Source organism: Hippopotamus amphibius, chromosome 17, assembly GCF_030028045.1.
Source record: "Hippopotamus amphibius kiboko isolate mHipAmp2 chromosome 17, mHipAmp2.hap2, whole genome shotgun sequence".
In the NCBI taxonomy this organism is placed as follows: domain Eukaryota; kingdom Metazoa; phylum Chordata; class Mammalia; order Artiodactyla; family Hippopotamidae; genus Hippopotamus; species Hippopotamus amphibius.
Window position 1 is genome coordinate 40,509,638 of NC_080202.1, and position 13,440 is coordinate 40,523,077.

The 13,440-nt window shown below is 47.5% G+C and overlaps 2 pseudogenes; one reads left to right on the forward strand and one right to left on the reverse strand.

Annotated features, from left to right (window-relative positions):
• Positions 1-5,279: 5,279 nt before the first annotated feature.
• Positions 5,280-10,372, reverse strand: LOC130839582 (keratin, type I cuticular Ha7-like; annotated as a pseudogene).
• Positions 10,373-11,321: 949 nt separating this feature from the next.
• LOC130840794 (60 kDa heat shock protein, mitochondrial-like) lies at positions 11,322-13,063 on the forward strand (annotated as a pseudogene).
• The last annotated feature ends 377 nt before the right edge of the window (positions 13,064-13,440 follow it).

Below are 13,440 nucleotides of genomic sequence, written 5' to 3' on the forward strand. Positions count from 1 at the left end.
TGAATTAGTGGGGAAGATGGGACTCCAGAATTATAAGGTCTCTAAGACCTCACACAGATTAGGAGTAGACTTCATGTACTGTGTTGATTTCCTAATTGAAATACGTTCAAATTTGATACTTGCAGGGAGAAATTGAGTAGACAAGGGACTATCAAATCCACTTTTTATATAGTTCAGGTTTTTTCAAAATACACTTAAGGAGTAGCTTCTCCATGCTGGTCATGGAACGAAATTGAAGCAGAAGAATCACAGTTCCCATAGCAGATTATCTTTTTACAAACTACTCAGGCTAAAATGGGTCCCCAAAATATATGAGAAATAACAAGAAGATAAGGACGTGAGCTATGTAAAAGTTGTGAGATGGACATTTGGAAATATGTTTGTATTTAATGTAATTAGAAAGTTGTATATATGACATTAAGGGCAACGATCATTTTCTGAATTTCTACCAAGTGCCTGGCATAGACCCAGGACTGCAGAATGGGGGGGTGGGGGCCGGGGGGGTCGGTGGAAGTGTGGAGAGTGGTGGGGGAGGGAAAGATGATGTGCTCTCAGTCCTGCTGAGCAGACAGCCATGTCTATAACTCACTCTAACAAAAGGCAGTATAACTGAGCCCTTCACCTCCCCCCACCCCACAAAAAATTCCTTCCTTCCCCCCTCCCACTTTTCCCACATCCATTCCTGTCCCAAACTCCAGTCAGGCCATTTCAAACCAGTCCATGGTTCTTGGCCAGGAGGTGAGGGATGAGGTCACTTCAGATGATCTCCCTGTCCCCCGAAGGAGATTTATTGGTGACTCCACTCTCTAGGTGACTCAGAGGTAGGATTCAAACAACTGATCTCATTAGCACTCTAACCCCTTTAAGAATCTTTTCCTCAACCAGGCCTGGTAACGAGTTATTTTGATATTGGCTCTTGTTGCTTTGGAGACCCCAGGGTGGTGGCCCTGCAGCACCCCTGTAGGATCTGTGGTCATTAAGATGAGTTTCAAAGCAGGTGAAAGAGGCTCCCAAGGATGGGGTGGGGGACAGAAGAAAGAAAAGAGGCAATGCTAAGTCAAGTAAGTGAAAGAGTTTCCTCTTTCTAGAAAAGGGAGCAAGACTAGTGGAGAGAAATAGAGGTGATGTGTGACCCTGCTGGTGAGTGGACACAGTCCACCACGCTCGGGATCAGAGACAGCTACTAGGGGGTGGAGGCATCTTGGTGGAGGGCCTTAGAGCCAGTGTGAATGACTGAGGCACCTATTTAGACATCTGACAACCGGCGTGGGGCGAACAAAGGGGAAGAAAGGTAAGGGAAATTCAGGTACAAAAACTAGCCTAAAGGGGGAGCCTCAGCTGAGGGAGGCCAGGAGAGAGCCAAAGGTCAGAAGCTCAGCCTATAATGTGGTTGAGTGGGGAGGACATTGCAGAGTGGGAGGAAGCACCAGGAAGACTATCCTTGGGGAGATTCCCAGGCCCTGCAAAATCCATCTCAGCCACCTCCCCCCAGCCTTGGAGAATGAGTCTGAATGTAAAGTTTTATCCCGATGTACCTCCAGCAACGTCCTTAGCAGTTTGGTGCAGGGAAAGGGCAGTGGGCCAGGAATGAGAAGACGTGGGCTTGAGTGAGACCAGCTGAGACTGGGGAGGGCAGGGGGGTTCATTTCACCTCCCTAACCTTGAACTTTTTCTGCTGCAAAATGGGGATTGTGAAGCCTGCTCTGTCTCTCTCAGGGTTTGGGGGTGGGGGCTCAAATTGGATAATACATACGAAAGTACTTTGTAAATGGTAAAATGATGAACATGTATGTATAAGGGATTCTGACTATTTCTGTTCTCTTCCTCAGTGGACAAAGTGGTCGTAGTAATGGCAGAGGGTGGGTGGACTGGACTCCTTCAGTGATTCCCCGCCATTAAAATTGCTGGGGTCCTCATGCTGTTTTCAGATATTATAGCGTGTTCATTCTTTGCACTACCCATTATGGCATAAATTCTCAGACATGAAAGAATCCTCTAACATAAACACTCTTTTATTCCCTTCAAGGAAAATGAATCAGAACACTGGGGTAATTATGGTTCTGACATCCTGCTAACACAATCTGGGACTTGGCCTCTATAAAGTACAATGATTGAAAAAACAGTTGCTGGAGGCAGACTACCTGAATCTGAAGCCTGGCTTCCCCACCTAGTAGCTGTGTGACCTTGGGCATGTTGTTTAGCCTTTCTCAGCCTTGGTTCCTCATCTGCAAAGTAAGGATAACAATAACATTGGCTTCATAGGATTGCTGTAAGGATTAAATGGATATATGTATATAAAATGTATCCCTAACTTAGATCAGTACGTGGCTCATAGTTAGAGCTCAGTGAGTGTGAGAGTCAGTTATGATGATGATGAAGATATGTGATGATGGTGATGATGATGGTGGTGATGATGGCGATGATGGTGGTGATGATGGTGATGATGATGGTGATGGTGATGATAGTGATGATGATGGTGATGGTGATGATGGTGGTGATGGTGATGGTGGTGGTGGTGATGATGGTGGTGGTGGTGATGATGGTGGTGATGATGGTGATGATGGTGGTGGTGGTGATGGTGGTGGTGATGATGGTGGTGATGATGGCGGTGGTGATGGTGGTGATGGTGGCGATGATGGTGATGATGGTGGTGATGGTGATGGTGGTGGTGATGAAAGGCTAATCGTGGTGGTGGTGATGGTAGTGATGGTGGTAATGATGGATTGTTTGGTTTCCAGAGAAGCTTTTCACCCCTCCCCAAGCATAATCATCCCCTTTACTCAGCATTTCTTCCCAGGAACCCAAACCACTTCACACACACACACACACACACACACACACACACATCAAACAATTTCTCATCAAAGCTAATATTTTAATTATATATGACAGTCAGAGCATTGGATATGAACTTAAGAAACACAGGTCAATCACCTTGAGGCCCCATTGACTCATTTCATGTCACCAGAAGAATCCCTCCACTACTGAATGACTCACCTTCTCTCCCTCCCCTTACGTGGGAAGAACAATGCTTGCCTTCTCTCTGATGGTGCAAGAATAAGTGGCTTTATTTTGTTAGACAGCTTTGAACTTGTTGGATGAAAGGAGCTATTTAAGTACAAAGGAAGAGGTGAAGGTGTTTGGTCCAGGTGCTAAATTAAGACTGATTAAGATTGCTCTTTCTTATTGGGACCTACATTGGATAAGCGCCTCAGGGATGTGTCACCTGTGCCCAAACACCTCTACACTTGGGAAAAAGAGCAGAGGCACAGTGGACGGGAAGGGAGCAAAGAGTGGACAGCCTCTGACCTTCCAGAGCTTCCTACAATGGAAGTCCTGATGGCTCCCAAGCAAATTAGTCATGTCTACACAGACCATGGCCAACAGGTAGACTCTGGGTTTGAGAGCAGTTGGAGGTACAGCAACCAAGTCCTGGCTTAAGCTCTCTCCACCCCTGGGACTTGGAACTGTGGTCACTCCCACATCAGGACGGGCTGGACTCAACAACCATCAGCCGGACTTCGTAAACTTCTCAGCAAGCTACTCTGACTCAGAGAGTTCACAGAGTAGAGAGGGAAGATAAGAATCAGTGGCAGGAGTCAGTGTGTTAGCTCCACTTGTAGTTTCATGGATTAATAAGACATAGAAAGCAGGGAGTCATTGAATTTGGAGGCCAGAAGACCCTCTACACCATCTCATCCAGCTCCATCAGCTGCCTGAGTGACCTCTCAACGTTCCCACCAGGTGGTTGTAAAGGCCCTCCTTGAATGCCTCCAGTGACGGGGAACTCACTGCTTGGCCAGCTCTGATGCTGGTTTCTGGAGACATGCTATTCCAAGTCATGGCTGCCTAAATATGGAGCTTCTGGTTCATGTGTCTATTGACTATAAGTTCCAAGCTGGGCAGCTGCCAGAAGGACTTGCCAGTGGAGCCTGTGGGGGAGCTTGGGTGGGTGAGTTTGGCCTTTTCTAGACTGAGTGTGACCAGCTCAGCAGTTACCATCACTTAACATGTTCAGAGCTGTCTCCAGGGGATCAAGAGCTCCCATCTCTTCTGCAGTGGGTCTGGCTACGGTGATTCTTAAACTTGAGTGTGCATAGAATCATCTGGAAGGCTCGATGAAACAGATTGCTTATTCAGAAAGTCTGGGGTGGGGCCCAAGAATTTACATTTTCAACAAGTTCCCAAGTAATGCTGGTACTACTGGTTGGAAGACCACACTTTTAGAACCACCATCCTAAACCTTCTCATGTTTAATTTTTTGCCCCTTCAAAGCTTCCAAAGCATGGGCTTTGGATCTAGTTCACCTTGATTCAGCCACCAGCTGAGAATAGCAACAGCAGCTCCCTCTTTGCAGGGTTTTTGTGGGACCCTGTGTCACGACGTCTATAAAGGTGCAGTACCGTGCCTTGCTCATAATGGGCGTGCGATCACAAAACTTACTGTAAGGAGAGTATTCTAGAGGGGCCAGGCAGAACTCTGACCTGAGTTATTCTTTTGCAAAAGGACCAGATGGCTTCATCCAGATAAAGGGGGGCGGGAGGGTTGTTTAGTCTGTATGAATCTGTATTTTAAAAGCTCTGTGAATCTGGCTCTAATCAGGCTTGCTCAGGTCAAGAGTTGGGCATCCCTCTGGGACAGGGAGGGTGGGGGGGACTCGAGGGAGGGTGGGGGGGAGTCAAGGGAGGGAGGGAATATGAGGATATGTGTATAAAAACAGATGATTGAACTTGGTGTACCCCCCAAAAAAATTAATTAATTAATTTAATTAAATTTAAAAAAAAAAAAGAGTTGGGCATCCCTCATCTGTGGCATTTTGCTGAAGTTCCATTTTTAACCACAGTCCTCACTGGCTTTGCCACCTTCCAGAACCACTCTGGTGGTTGAGCCACAACCCCTGCTTCTACGGGAATGGCTACATCACTCTCAGCATGAGAGGGAGAAACAGACCAGTGGGCCCTGGGCTCCTTATGCTGCAGAAGTAAAGTTTATTAGCAAAACAAAAGCAAGGTTACCTGCCCCATCTCAGAGAGGCCAGGAGGCAGCAGAAGAGAGAAAATGGAGCAGTTAGGCCACCCTGAGGAGAGGAAGCAGAAATCCAGCGGCCAGGGCTACGCTGCTGGGCTGGAAAGCCCAGCAACAGAGAAGCACTGCCTGGCTTCAGTCTCCCCCGGGGCTGGCTGGGGAGGAAAGGCCTGGGGTGCAGGCCCGGGGGATGTAGCCAAAGGGCTACAGACATTTCCCATTTTCTGATATCTCTGGCTGGGGAGTAGAGTAATTCAGCATTGAGGGGATGAGCAGGGCCCACAGGAGGCCCTAGGAGACCCAGAAAGGCAAGGAGAACAGGAGGTACAGGCTGCAGGGGCCACATTGCTGGACCTGGAGGCTGGGGTCACGCATGGGTTGCAGGGGAGCCTGTAGAGAGAAAAAAAAGGTGTTTAAACATTGACATTAGAAGTGCGTGAAAGTCCAAAATAAATAGATTCCTTAGAACTGCCAGTACAAAGGAGAGCTTAGACCTTAGAGGTCCCTCTAGGCCTAGAAAGGGGAGTGGCTTGTCCGGAGTTCACAGTGAGGCTGTGGCCAGAGCTCAGAGCGCCCATGCACAAAGCCGATGTTCTCTCCCACGTGGAAAGGAACAGCAGGGAGAAAGGCAGAAAGGCTGGCAGAGCAAGAGCTGGCCAAGGCCGGCCACTCTTAATTTAAACATAGCCCCTGATCCAGTTCCTTATTGCTCACAGGGGTGTACTATCTGTCCTACCTTTGTCACAGCGCTATTGAGGAACTAAAATGAGAGAATAGGTACAAACGCCCCACGCAATATTTTTAAACACTGATATTGAAGTTCCTGGAATATTTCAGAGGGAATTTAGCGAAACCTAAATGCACTGAGCCCTCAGTGTTTCGGCCCCTGTAGGAGTGACTAGCATCTGGGAGCATAATCTGGGCCACAAAATGGACAGCATGAGCTGCAGAGTTCCTGCACACTCTCCTATACGTCCAGGCAGCCCACCAGTCTTACTGGGTAGCAAGTTTGTCCCCAAAGGTGGGGTCTGCAATGCCACCCCCTCCTTTTAGGTCATTCCCAATAAGAGGTCTCTGCTTTTACACGTGATGTTGACACAAACAACATCAACCTACATACTTGCCGTCCTCACTCTCCGGAAGGTTCCGGTACATGGGATCTCACCCTCCAGCCGGGCCTTGATGTCCTGCCACTCCTGGTTCTACTGCTCCAGGTCACCCCGGGTCTCAGACAGCTGCTCCTCCATGTTGCTGATGAGGCTGTGCATCTGGGCCAGCTCGGTGCCGAAGAGGGCCTCAGATTCACACAAGTTCTGCAGACAGTCCTTCTGCGATACCAAAGAAAGAGGGAAAGCGGTTAAAAGTCATGGACTTTTCAGTAAGACCATGACACCCCAAGCCATGGCCAGGCCCCGAGAACAATCCAATCCTCAGCTGGGACAACTAAAACACACTAGGGCTCTTCTTCATAGACCTTAGCAGGTGTTTGCAGCACCGCCCTCACTGCGTGAATGTTCACTCCCTCGGCAACCACAGGTACTAGGGAGCTCTTGCAAAAGCGAGGAAGTCAAGGTTCAAGCTGGGCCCCTGGTCTGTATCTAAGAGATGGATGTGCCAAACTGGGAACTGCCCATCAGAATTGGAGCCCAGCAGAGTTTTCCACACCCGCAAAGGAACTCACCTGTGTGCGCTGAGGCTGCAGCTCCACCTTCAGGGTGTTCACCATGCGCCGGGGCTCCAGGATATCCAACTGGCAGTGCTGCAGCTCCTTGGAGCAGGACATGGCCTACAGGCTGACGCCTTCAGAGAGAGACACAATCACCTCCCTGCTCAGACGGAGCCTGGTCTCTCCCTGCCCCACAGCACAGTCCTCACCTGAGCTTGGAACCACTCCTGCATGTCACGGCGGTTAGTCTCCACTATGGCCTCGTACTGGCACCGCATCTCCTCCAGCACACTTCCCAGGTCCCTGGTGGGCACCACGTCCAGCTCAATCCAGAGCTTGTCCCCTAGCTGACCCTTCAGAGTGTGGACTTCCTGTGGGCATAAGAGGACATCCCATTCCTGGGGCCCCCACTGCCCTCCACTCAAAACCTCACCTCCCACTCCCCATCTGCTCCAGTGATTTCCCTGCACTCCTCTGAGGATAAGGCACTGCCTGCATCAGCAAGGCAACTTCCAGAGCCTTTCAGTGAGCGAGCTCCCTCTGAAACCCAGAGCTCCCCTTCAAGGCTTAACCACGAGGCACGAGCTTCCACCCCAAGCCGGAGCAAGAGCTTCATTGCTTCCTCCAATAGAGCCTGAATTCACCTCGGGACATCTCCACGTGCCACACAAAGGGCCCCGCACCTACTCATGGTTCTTCTTGAGGCAAAGCAGCTCCTCCTTCAGGGACTCCAAGATGCCTCCTGGGCCTCCAGGATGCCCTTGGCAAGTGTGAGGTCGTCCAGCACCCTGCGCAGACTGCAGACATCAGCCTCCACCAGCGGGCAGATTGAGCGCTCCATCTGGTACCTGCAAGAGGGCAGGCACAGGAGTCAGGGTTAGAGAGCAGAGGGACCCCAGGACACAACCTGCATCATGACTCACTGGCCTTCCCTCTGCTGTCCAGTTGTGAGTTGGCGTTTCCTGTGTTGTGCACTCACAGAAACAGCAAGGTGATTCCCATTCATTCAACACTAAGCACCTAAGACAACCAGGCAGAGCAGCCAGTACTGAGGATGCTAGGATGGACCACAGCCAGTGCTGCCCTTACAGGCGGACGGCCAAAGGGGAGGTAGCCAGCCAAGTGTGCTCACCGCAAACCCTCCTCTTCCACACCCCCGACTGAGATGGACCCTGGATTCTCTCCCAGATTAGAAGCCAAACTGGCAGAATGGGAGGAAGGAAATGGCTTCCTTAGCTCTGAAGGAGTGAGGATTTCACAGTGCCCAGAAGAGAGACAATAAAAGGTCATGTCCTTCCTGCTCCCATGTTGGACCTTCTCAGGGCGTATAAACCCTTTGACCTTCACATGCCTCCACCGCAGGCTGTGGACCATGAATTTTGCCATGACTTATTAGTGCTCACAAACTGGTCAAGCTGCAGTGTGGAAACACATCCTTTACCGAGGCAGCGGAGTTTTGTATGAAATGACCTCGGGGTAGGAAATATGGGGCCAAGTTCTGGTTCTACCACTCAACAGCCATGCAACTTCTGGCAAGTCCCATCAGGGCTCCGAGTCTCTGTGTCCTCACAAAGGAGATGCCATCACCGTCCTGGCTACTGCACCCGGTTCTTCTTACACAGAATCAAGTGGAGGATGCATTCCAAATCACGTTGCAAACTATAGAAGCTAAACAACTGCAGGGGGCCAGGGGTGTTTTCTCAAGACCTTGGGCTTAATGCCCTCTGTTTACTCCTGCTGTAACTTTGGTTTGAGATCTTGGTCAATTACATCAAGTGCATCACCAGGCAGAAGTCAGGGTAGACATCTGGCTCCTCCCCCAAGTGTGCTACCCCAACTCGCTTGGTCCTGAAGTCATCTACAACCATCTCGGCATTGTCTATTTGCATGACTAGTTTGTCATTCTCAGATCTGACACACAGAATCTGGGGAAAGAAAGTACACTCAGGGATTTGCTTGTTCCCAGGGTGATATATGGCCTCAGTCAAAGGAAGCACCATTGGCTGGGTTCAAACTACAACATCCCCTTGGACAACTCAGACTCCCAAACATATGAGCAACCCTGGTGTGGTACAGGATGGGCACATGCAAGAGGATGCATGGCAAAGGGGGAAGGTATAGAGCCAAATGAAGCAAGAGATGGAAGGTAGGGGCAAACTGAACGTATAGCAAAGACAATTTTATTTTGCTGGATATGATGCTTAACCAATGTAAACAGAAAGGTCGGAAATCTAGGCCACAGAACAATGGGCTGGTTATGAAAGTTTCAGATAAGGTGGGATCCATTCTTAATAAGAAGTCCCTTTTGCTGGTTGGTCAACCTCCTCAGAGGTCTTCTCTGACTCTAGCCATAGCTCCATGGCCCTTATTCTGACATTCTTTGTCTTTCCGTCTCCAAAACTAAGATGTAGGCTCTTAAGAAGCATTGCATTATAACCAAAGGGGACAGCAGGTGTACATAAGAGCACCAATATTACTGAATATTGGCTCAGAAAGGACATTAGAACATACTCCCCTGACCCCTTTTACTGCACCAGAACTTACGTTGCACTGTTTTTTGCAACTACAATGTAGGAATTGTTAAGTACTGAAAGTCGGTAAGCGTAAACTCAGAATCCTGGAGAAACAAACCCTACATCTCATTATTTTCACATTCACATTCACCTTCACTCAAGAGATTCTCTTCCCACAAGTGTGGGGTGAGAAGATACAAACTATTATATATAGAATGGATAAACAACAAGGTCCTACTGTATAGCACAGGGAACTATATTCAGTATCCTGTGATAAACCATAATGGAAAACAATATGTATATATATAGCTGAATCACTTTGTTACGCTCCAGAAATTAACGCAACATTGTAAATCAACTATACTTCAATTTAAAAAAATTTCAACTGTGGTTGATTCCACTGCCAATCCAGGCCCTGAACATTTAGTGCAAGGGTCAGTAATCTTTTTATGTAAAGAACCAGATGGTAAATCTTTCAGGCTTTGCAGACTGAATCTCTGTCACTCACGACTACTTGACTCTGCCATTGTAGCACAAAAGCTGTCACAGACAGCACATCAGTGAATGAGCATGGCTGTGTACCAATAAAACTTTATTTACAAGTCTAGGAGGAAGCTGAATTTGGCCTAGGGACTGTTGTTTGCCAACCTGTGATCGGGAGCATCACAAACCTCACCTTCTGCTGCAGCTCCTCGATGGTGCAGAAGCGGCTCTAATAGTCCAGACACACGGTGGACTCGTGTCATTTACTCACCTCTCAGATCTGGGTCTCCAGCTTCATGCTGTCTGGCTCCAGCTGCCGCATCTTCTCCAGGTAGCTGGCCAGCTGGTCGTTTAGGAACTGCATGGTCCTCTTCTCATGGCTGTTCAGGGAGCCTTTGCCATAGGTCCCGCAGATTCCAATGTTGCCTGGAATGTGACAGGTCCCCGGCAAGGGGCAGACAGCATTCCAGCTGTGGGGCAGACATAGGCGGGGTCGGCCCAGAGGGGTCATCCTCACTCTGATTCGGTTGGTGTGTGCCAGGGTGGCTGAGAGGCACAGGGAGGCAGCTTTGGCCTCTGCTCTAGGCTGGTCTCCAATGTCAGTGAAGGAGACACAGACAGGTCTTACCCCAGGAGTGTTGATGCAGCCCAGGGAGAAGGATGAGCTGATGCAGGAGGAAGTCATGTCAGCCTGAGGATGCCAGGAGGTTCAGAGCCAGTGAGAAGGCCAAGCAGCTGAGTCTGACAACCCTCTTACCTCCTGGCCCTTTTATATCCCATCCGAGGTAGGTGTGGGCTCCATGCTTTGACCTCCCTGCACTGTCATCCTGTTACTCAGCTGTTGAGTTTACCATTAGGAGTTCCTCACCTCATTAAAGGAACGTTGGTGCATCTAAAGTGCCTCTTGACTCTTTGATATCAGGTTGGCTGTTGGTGGGAGGTCAGAGCTTTTTATTATTTTTAAAAGAACAGGAGTCCTTTCAGCCATCAGATGTGTGTGCTTTGACTGGGGTTGTTCTGCTAGTTGATGTGTCCATGATGAAGGTGTAACTATGCTTGTTGGTCTTTGGAGCACCAAAAGAGACAAACTTCTATAACTGCAGTGGCCTAGGTGAAAACTCAACCACCACTCCCTACCAGGGAAGAAATTGATTCTTGGTAACTGTTATGGGCTTCTTGGTTATCAGGAAATTCTATGTTTCTTCTTTCTTCAGTTGTTTGCCTTTTGGTCTCATTTTAAGGGGCAATAAGACTTTGACAAGTCCCGGCATATCTTATATGCCAGGTTCATACCTGACACATGGTTGGTTAAGCGTGATACAGTTCTGTAACTTGGGTAGCCATGGGTGTCTTAAATAGTGTCTGAGAAACTCATCAGTATGAGTGTGACTCTGAAGACCATGCCTGACCCAGACCAGGAAATGTGAGCTCAAGGAGCCAATAACAAACAAAAATGAACATCTTTCTGAATCTCATATAAGAACTAGACCATAAAACACAAAAAATTTGTATTATCAGAGTCACTGCAGCCCCTCTTCCTGCCTTACTTCCTTGATTCTAAAATCTTTTATGGCCCTCACTAGCCGCCGACGGTCTGCCTCACCGACCACATGCTGTGCCATTTCCCCGCAGAAATGCTTTGATTACCCACAATCCTTCGCCAGAGTAGGCCAGTGTCCAGGGCACTGGCTCCTCATCTCACTCGGGCTTATGCCAAAGATGTAAAATTTGGTGCAGATGCCCAAGCCTTAATGCTTCAAGGTGTCAACCTTTTAGTCAATGCTGTAGCCATTACTATGGGGCCAAAGGGAAGGACAGTGATTATTGAACAGAGTTGGGGAAGTCCCAAAGTGACAAAAGATGGTGTGACTGTTGCAAAGTCCATTGACTTAAAAGATAAACACAAAAATACTGGCACTGAGCTTGTTCCAGATGTTGCCAATAACACAAATGAAGAGGCTGGGGATGGCACCACCACTGCTACTGTACTGGCTTGCTCTATTGCCAAGGAAGGATTCGCGAAGATTAGCAAAGGTGCTAATCCAGTGGAAATCAGGAAAGGTGTGATGTTAGCTGTTGATGCTGTAACTGCTGAACTTAAGAAGCAGTCTTAAGTTCTCCACTTGCAGAAATCGTAGCAACCCCTGAAGAGATCGCCCAGGTTGCTACAATTTCTGCAAGTGGGGACAAAGAAATCAGCCACATCATTTCTAATGCAATGAAAAAGACTGGAAGAAAGAGTGTTATCACACTAAAGGATGAAAAAACACTGAACGATGAATTAAAAATTATTGAAGGCATGAAGTTTGATAGAGGGTATATTTCTCCATACTTTATTAATACATCAAAAGGTCAGAAATGTGAATTCCAAGATGCCTATGTTCTACTGAGTGAAAAGAAAATTTCTAGTGTCCAGTCCATTGTTCCTTCTCTTGAAATTGCCAGTGCTCACCGTAAGCCCTTGGTCATAAAGGCTGAAGATGTGGATGGAGAAGCTCTAAGTACACTCGTTTTGAATAGGCTGAAAGTTGGTCTTCAGGTTGTAGCGGTCAAAGCTCCAGGTTTTGGTGACAATAGAAAGAACCAGCTTAAAGACATGGCTATTGCTACTGGTCGTGCAGTATTTGGAGAAGAAGAACTAACTCTAAATCTTGAAGATGTTCAACCTCATGACTTAGGAAAAGTTGGAGAGGTCAATGTGACCAAAGATGATGCCATGCTCTTGAAAGGAAAAGGTGACGAGGCTCAAATTGAAAAGCATATTCAAGAAATCATCGAGCAGTTAGATATCACAACTAGTGAATATGAAAAGGAAAGACTGAATGAACATCTGGCAGAGCTCTCAGATGGTGTTGCTGTGCTGAAGCTTGGTGGAACAAGTGATGTTGAAGTGAATAAAAAGAAAGACAGAGTTACAGATGCCCTTAATGCTACATGAGCTGCTGTTGAAGATGGCATTGTTTTGGGAGGCGGCTGTGCCCTGCTTCGGTACCTTTCCAGCCTTGGATTCAATAACTCCAGCTAATGAAGATCAAAAAATTGGTATAGAAATTATTTTTAAAAAACACTCAAAATTCCTGCAATAACCATTGCTAGGAATGCAGGTCTCGAAGGATCACTGATAGTTGAGAAAATTTTGCAAAGTTCTTCAGAAGTTGGTTATGATGCTGTGCTTGGAGATTTTGTGAATATGGTGGAAAAAGAAATCATTGACCCAACTAAGATTGTAAGAACTGCATTACTGGATGCTGCTGGAGTACCTTCTCTGATGACTACAGCAGAAGTTGTTGCCACAGAAATTCCTAAAGAAGAGGGGGATCCTGGAATGGGTGGAATGGGTGGAATGGGAGGTGACATGGGAGGTGGCATGTTCTAATTCCTAGAATAGTGCTTTGCCATTATTAATGAACTGTGAAAGGAAGTTTGAGGCAGCATTCCTTACCAATAACTTCAAGAGAGGTCAGTTGAAGGAGATAACTGAAGAAAAGCCTGGCTGATGTTTAAGAAAATCACTATAACCATCAGTTACTGGTTTCAGTTGACAACATAGAATGGTTTACTGCTGTCATTGTCCATGCCTACAGATAATTTATTTTGTATTTTTGAATAAAGACATTTGTACATTCCTTATAAATGAATGTAGGAGCCATGTACCAATGTACTGCTTTCAACTTAAATCACTGAGGCATTTTTACTACTATTCTGTTAAAATCAGGCTTTTAGTGATCGCCATCACCAGATGAGAAGTTAAGA